Here is a 6,000-nt window from a genome sequence, read left to right as displayed (position 1 = left end):
TGCCAGCAGTCAGGCCATTTGGTCACAGTCTCTAGTATGTAACTTCACTCAGCAGTGTCTAATGTTTGGATGAATGATGTCTGTTTAGTGATCTGTAGGAGGTCACTTCATAGCGTGTGTAGAGTAAATCCAGTCGTCTGCATGTAGATTGTCACCTTAACAGATGTGTTTTAATCCCTGTGTCATACCACATCTGAGGACCATCTTCTCCCTTGACCTGATACATGTTCAAAAAAGACAACATTATTTACCAACCCAATTCTTTTGTTCCTGAGTTTGCTTTGGCAATAGATCCAAGTCCAAATAGCCTTTATGGATTTTTTTTTAAAGTAGGTTGGCAGATATTTCAGGGCATTTTGGTAAGTGATGGATATTCCTTCCTTTCTATTCATGAGTGTGTTGGGCCCAGCTCTTGCCGGCTTGTGAGAGCTGAAAGCTGACATCTTGTCCCAGCTCAGCATTCTGTCATTCACACTGTCATTCACATTCACTGAAATGAGCCATAGTACACATATTTTTATCATAGACATCCACAAACACTAAAAAACTCGGGGCACGCCCCCAGTCATGTTTTTTTTTAAACAGCTACTAGCATATCTCAGCTCTTTTCTCATCAAAGAATGCAAGAAATGGAGTGACATAATTATCTCAGAATATGTCAGTTAAAGGGGAAATTTGGATTTCTGCCAAAGAAATTGACTCTTTTTTTTTAGTTGTTAGGAGCAAAGCTATATTAAGATAATGCCTCTTTACTTGTTTTCTAATTAAACTAATTGAATTCAGAGTGTCCAGGAGAAGTACTAGAGACATTTATCTTGAGGGGATGATGGTCTTGAAGCTCCACGAATCCTCTTAGGGAGCTAAGAAGGCAAATCCGAGGACACCCATTTGCAGCAGCCGTGGCCCAACCCCCAGCGGGGCTGTCTCTGCTCAGCTGCTCTCTCTTCTTTCTTCCTCCTGGGGGCTCATCCCATTCAGTTCCCAGTGACCACCAGCACTCTAACTTAACACAGCCCATTCCTCCCAGTGATGGTGAGCGTCTTCTTAAAATAAGAATTTAATACACTCGATTTTATGACTTTTAATTTGAAGAGTGAAAAGAGTCCCCTGACAAATTTGGTGTGAGCAAATCAGAAATACAAACAGCTCCAAGTGGAATCCTGTAGCTAACGTTGTACCATTTTACCAAAGTGTGCACTCCTGTGACACCAAGGATGCACCTGGTTCTACATCTGCCAGTGCCAGCCTTCTCCAGAACATTGTCAATTGCCCAAACACTGGCCCATTAAACAATGACCATCCTCTCACCCCAGTCAGGGCCTGGCAATGACTGGTCTACTTTCTGCCTCTATGAGTTTGACTACTATTAGGTATCTTGTATGGAGGAAATGAAATACTACTTGTCCTTTGTAGTCTTTAAAGTGTATCTATGTTTTAGCATGAATCAGAACTTTCTTCCTTTTAAAGGCCAAATAATATTCTGCCATTCATACATACCACATTCTGCTTTCGTGTTTTCATCCTTGATGGATACTTGGATTGTTTGTACCTTTTGACTATTGCAAATAATGTGGTTATGCCCATTGATATATAATATGTACTATATATTACATATGAATGAGCACAGAATAGTACATATAATGTATACTTTATATATAATAATGTATAAGTTATAATCAATTATATGCAATTATAGTATAGTATAATTACTATAATATGAAGTTATCATAATTACAATATAATTCATAAAATATTATATATATTTAAGTCCTGCATCCAATTATTTTAAATATATATGATGAAGCAGTTGTTAAAACTGTTGTTATGGTAACTGTTATTTCAAGTTTTTGAGGAAGCATACTGTTTTTCTCAGTAGCTCTGCCATTTTCAATAAAGCGCATAGTTCTAGTTTCTCCAGGCCTTTGACAATGTTTTATCTTTTCTTTCTTTAAAAAAAAATCACACCCATCACAATAGGTATGGAATGATATCCACTGATTTCCTGCACCCAGGATTTCCTGTTGCAAAGAATGATGGGTGATACACTACCAGGAACTCTACTTTGCATGTAGACTGTTAAATAACTCATCTATTTTACACAGCTAGTCATTGGCACAAATACTCTTTTTTCCCCCACAATCTTATACTCAGTCATCTGGAGTTTTCTAAACTATTAGTTACTTCCCATGTGTTTGACAAATGTCAAACTGCTTTGCTTTCCTCCTCCAGTAGCCCACGGAAATCATTTGATCACTTTCAGAAGGCATTTTGGTCCACTCTGGTCTTGTTAGCATCAGCCTGGGCTGGGCTTCCCTCCTCCGCCTTTGATGTGGGCCTTCATTAAGTGAAGGGAGGAGTTCCCACACAGGGACGGGGCCATCTTGCTCAGAGCCAGCTTGTCTCAGGGGTGCCATTCTTTATCCCACGGGCTCCTCTCACTCGATCACAGACACTGCTCTTCAGTGTACTTCTGCAGTTTACTGTGATTTTGTGAACGATTTTTTTGGTTGTGGTTCATTTTTTTATTGTGCTTCCTCCTTTGACCCCTTAATCCCTAAAATTGCTGATCTTATATGTCCTAGTGAATCTAATTAGACCCAGATGCTTTCCCAAAGGTGACTTGACTCAAGTGTTAGGGACTTGAGTGCATACAGCAGGGCACACACATTGTAAGTGAAGTGAATGACCTTCAACACCATGAAACTGGGAAATCTTAAACATTTCTGAAATGACTTCAGAAGACCAGAAAACATTGTTTGGTACCTGCTGGCTTAGAAGGTAGCCAGCCATGTAAGAATGAAGTCTTTATAGTTGTGGCCATGAAAAGTTTTTTCAAGGATAATACCACTTCACAGTTAAGTAAATACACCACATTTTGGTATCTGTGGATTTGCTCTATGTGTCTTCTTACTTTCGGTTAAGCTTGAAATTATTCCATAAAAAAGGTTTTCAAAAGGCACAGGATTTGTTTTATGGGAGTTCTGTGTCTAAATTTAATTTGGGTGGATTCCAAATTTTATAATATTTCTCAAGAATAATATTTGTAGTTCTCCAAACTACTATTACACAGATATAGAAAATGTCTGTGTGTCATCCAGCAACTTAATTTCTGAGTATAAACTCAAAAGAAAATAGAGACTCAATTAGGTAATTGTATAACTATGTTCTTAATATCATTTTTCTCAATAGCCAAAAAGTAGATGAGCCTAAGTATTTACCAAAGCACAATACAATATCTCCATGCCATGAAAATATTATACAGCTTACAAAAGATAAGAAATTATAGCACATTTTACATGAATAAAGCTTGAAGACTTTCCTAAGTGAGATAAACTAATTATAGAAAGACAGGAGTGTGCTGCTTCCTGTCTGTAATCCAAGCTACTTGGAGGACAAGATCCAGAGGACTGAAGTCTGAGGCCAGCCTGGGAAAAAAGTTAGTGAAACCCCATCTCAATCTATAAGCCAGGCAGTGATGGTCCATGCCTGTGATCCAGCTATATGGCAAGTGGGATCAGGTGGATTGAGGCTCCAAGCCAGCTTAGGTAATAAAGTTCATGAGACCCCTATCTCAACAGAAAAAGCTGGGCATGGTGGTATGTGCACATCACCGTAACTATGGCATGAAATACAATAGGAGGATGGATGTCTAGGACAACCTGGGGGTAAATCAATACCCAATCTCAAACATATAGTCAAAAGGACTTGAAGAGTGACTCAAATGGTAGAGCATCTGCTTTGCAAGTGTGAACCCCTGAATTCAGACCCCAGAACTGCCAAAAACATGAAAAGGGTATAAATGATAAGTTTTGTATTGTATATATTTGCCTACCCTTAAAAAGAAGAGAATTAGATTTTTTTAAAAAAGAACAAAAATAAGAAAGTAACCTCAAACCTGTCAAAAGTCTGAGGTTCACTGAAGCAAACTCTCGAGGTCTATTTATATTCTATAGAAATTTGTGTTATTGCTTGCAAATGTTCTTTTTTTGGGGGGGGTCTGGTCGTGGGGCCTGAACTCTGGGCCTGGGCGCTGTCCCTCAGATCTTAAGCTCAAGGCTAGCGCTCTACCACTTGAGCCACAGCATCACTTCCGGCTTTTTTCTTTTTTGCTTATGTGGTGCTGAGGAATTGAACCCAGGGCCTCATGCATGCAAGGCAAGCGCTCTACCACTTAGCCACCTTCCCAGCCCCATTGCTTGCAAATGCTCTATTGTCATCTTAGGGAAGGAATTCCTTGTGAGGATTTAAGGGATGTGTGCTGGGGTTGCATGGGGACACACTTGAGGGAGATATTTGGCTGTAACAACTGGTGCTGGGGATCCTCCTTCGAGGGTGGGCTGGGTCTGAACAGGAGGCCAGAGAGGAGGCCCAAAGCCCCAGGTACCTCTCATGGGTGACAGAGAGCATTCTGTGTTCAGCATTGCATAGAATCTGAACGCCCACATCAGCTCCACTCATGGCTCAGATGCTGGTGGGAGTTTGTCTTTCAAATGCCTGAAGACAAAAGACATCGTTTCCCTCTGCAGGAAGATTCATCCAGTCGAAGCTAAGCCTCAGTTCTTAGAAGCTGGAAGCCCATTTTGCCCCTTTTTTATCTCACTCTTCCCCTTGTCTTGGCCAGTTCTGTTTGTAGGTAGTGATTAGGCAGGGGAGGTCATAAATGCTTAGGGAACTTACAGACAGGCTAGCTGGACAGTGGATAACTGAGCTTGCAAAGTCAGCCTTATTTCAAAAAGTAGAACTCCTGCTTCATGGTACTGCAGGAGTTCATCTCTGATCCAGATGAGGTGAGGTCTACTTAATTTGTCTTCTTGGATTTATTCATCAACATCACTCCCTGGTGTCACTGTGGCTCTTTGTGCATGTGTGGAGATGCTCTCTGATCACACGTTTTTCATTCCCAGCCCTCTGTCTCTGTGAGCCCTCTCCTAGTAACTTATCAAAAGCTCCCTCTGACTCTCCCAACCTCTCCCTGCTCCCAGAGCCCTGTTGTCACTTTGCTCACCTGAAGTCAGCAAAGAGACTGAAGCAGAGCTCAGTTCTCTCATATAAGCTACCTCTCCATCTGACGTTCGCCACACCGTCAAGTATTACAGCTCCAGCTGCAAATTTCCAAAGAGCATAGACATCTGATCTGGCCAGGTGGAGGGCCAGTCAGAATGGACAAGGACAGTCGGTATGGCTACCTAATCGATGGCCCATGTGAGGACAGGAAGACAGAACTGATCCAAAGAAATAAGGATGCCTTTGGCATAGGAGGCAAGGTGACTGGAGATATCACTAAAGTCCTGAGTGAGAATTTGTCTAGTCTATGTTGTCTCCTCGAATAGACTAGTGGGTCAAAGATACATGTTCATCTTAGGTCAGTTTTAAGAACTGTGAGCATTATAAAATTTCTCCTACAAAACAAATCACAACTCACATGCCAGTTCTAAGCGGAGACAAGTCTTTTAAAGTGTGTCCACAGTATCTGGAGGGTTATGGACTATAAAGCTAATTATCCTTAAACACTATAAAAATATTTTTCAGCAAGTTCCAAGGACTATAGATTCTGGATCTCCGATAATAATTTTTATTTGCATTTTTAAAAAATAACATGAAGCTGCTTCTTCGACACATTCAGGAACTCAGGATGGAACAGATTAATGCATGAATTTTGAGTCTTAGTTCCTTTGGTTCTCTAACAGAACAGTTCTTGGTAAAATGATCCTTGAGTATTATTAATTCTATAAACGTATTTGCTGAAAAGCTGCCATTTTGGTTGGGCTTGGTTAAACAGCTCTAAGTGTTGCAGAGATAAATCTGTAAATAAGTCCTTTTGCGCGTGTGCGCGAGAGGATGTCAGGAAAAGATAGCGTTTCTACCCTGTGGTTTAATTTGTTGGAGGATGGTCTGAAGGGTGTGCGATGGGGAGGGATAGAAGTAGAAGAAGATAGGGAAAGGGGGCGAAGTAGGGGGGAAAATGAGAGACAACTGGAGAGGAGACAGAGGTTGACTCAG

Source organism: Dipodomys merriami, unplaced genomic scaffold (assembly GCF_024711535.1).
Source record: "Dipodomys merriami isolate MVZ:Mamm:240054 unplaced genomic scaffold, mDipMer1.0.p SCAF_2, whole genome shotgun sequence".
NCBI lineage: Eukaryota > Metazoa > Chordata > Mammalia > Rodentia > Heteromyidae > Dipodomys > Dipodomys merriami.
The sequence above is the reverse complement of the archived record's forward strand: the minus strand, read 5'-3'. Positions refer to the sequence as shown.